This window comes from Capsicum annuum, unplaced genomic scaffold (genome assembly GCF_002878395.1).
Source record: "Capsicum annuum cultivar UCD-10X-F1 unplaced genomic scaffold, UCD10Xv1.1 ctg68259, whole genome shotgun sequence".
Taxonomy (NCBI): domain Eukaryota; kingdom Viridiplantae; phylum Streptophyta; class Magnoliopsida; order Solanales; family Solanaceae; genus Capsicum; species Capsicum annuum.
In genome coordinates, this window is record NW_025877779.1 from 1 (window position 1) to 1719 (window position 1719).

The 1719-nt window shown below is 49.4% G+C and overlaps 1 pseudogene; it reads right to left on the reverse strand.

Annotated features, from left to right (window-relative positions):
* Positions 1–1197: 1197 nt before the first annotated feature.
* LOC124894021 lies at positions 1198–1365 on the reverse strand (annotated as a pseudogene).
* Positions 1366–1719: the final 354 nt, after the last annotated feature.

Sequence of the window (1719 nt, forward strand, 5' to 3'; positions counted from 1 at the left end):
TTGTACCCATTAGAGGATAGTATACTCTGTATATTATCGCTATTTCTCTAGTATTATCCTTACTGTTCATGTTTTTTGTTTTAACGTTAAGAGTTAAAACATCCATGATCCACCAAGTTTCCTATGGCTTTGCCCCGCTTAGGCCTAGTTCACCATCTTCTTGGTCCCGATAAGTATGCTCACACTAGAACCATTCTCAAAAGATCAAGGTCGGTCGGCGATGCACCCCTCAGGGGGATCCCACCAATCATCTTCCTTGCGTCTTATGGGTTTACTCGAACATTGAATCGCACACACATCAGAATCCTTGGTCTGTGTTTCAAGACGGGTTGAATGGGGAGCCCACAGGCCAGCATCCGAAGGGCGCAGATGTTGAAGCACATTGGAGGCACGCACTGCCTGCCACAATTAAGGAGATGGCGTTCCACAAGCGTACCAAGAGCTCGGGCTTTGGCCTCCCCCAATCCATGCTGGTCCACACCCTGAGTCGAACGACGAACCGGCTCATCTCCATTCCACATCCGACTGGGGCATATCACCATCTCCCATCCGTTTCCCTCCCAATAATTTCAAGCACTCTTTGACTCTTTCTTCAAAGTCGGTTTCATCTTTACCTCACGGTACTTGTTCATTATCGGCGTCTCGCCCGTATTTAGCCTTGGGCGGAATTCACCGCCCGATTTGGGCTGCATTCCCAAATAACCTGACTCATAGATAGCGCCTCGTGGTGCGATAGGGTCCGAGCACAATGGGGCTCTCACCCTCTATAGCACCCCTTCCATGGGACTTGGGCCGGTCTGCCACTGAGGAAGCTTCTCTAGATTATAATTCGGATGATGAAGCCACTCAATTCTAAGGCTGGCTATTCTTGGTTTGCTTGTCGTTACTGAGGGAATCCTTTTAAGTTTATTTTCCTCCATTTATTGATAGTCTTAAACTCAGTGGGTAATCACTCCTGATCTGGGGTCGCGGTCGGAGTGCCTAAGCACGGTATGGTCCCAGATTCTACGTGCACGATGGGCTGTAGCCGCGACAGCAAATAGACTTGAGTTACAACCACCACTTCCGCGACATCTATGAACATGGACATGCATTTAGGCCAGCCGCGAGCTCGAGGCATGCGGAAGGCTAGTATCTGCCCCGCCATGACAGCACACCTCGTGATTGAGGCGCGATGCCAGGGGGAAACACGATGCGTGATACCCAGGCAGACGTGCCGTCAGACTAATGGCTTTGGACGTAACTTGCGTTTAAAGACTCGATGGTTCACGGGATTCTGCAATTCAGTCTGCAATTCACACCAAGTATTGTATTTTGCTACGTTCTTCATCGATGTGAGATCCGAGATATCTATTGTCGAGAGTTGTTTTTGTTTATAAGAGAAGTACACGTGCCCCAGATTCACGCGGCGAATAGAGCACGAAGGGCAGGCTGTCAATTTGAGTATTCCTTGGCAATTTCCGCATTGGGGTTCGTTAGTCGCTCAACGCGCGCTCTAGGAGCGCACGTCAAGAACGAGCGGGAGGCGCTCGTACGGAGGGAGAAAACACTTCTCCCGTGTGGTCTCCCCAATTGTTAAACCCAGTCACGAGTCATTCTGCTGTGCAGGTTTCGACAATGATCCTTCCACAGGTTCACCTACGAAAACCTTGTTACGACTTCTCCTTCCTCAAAATGATAAGATTCAATGGACTTTTTACGACATCGTGGGCAGAAAAC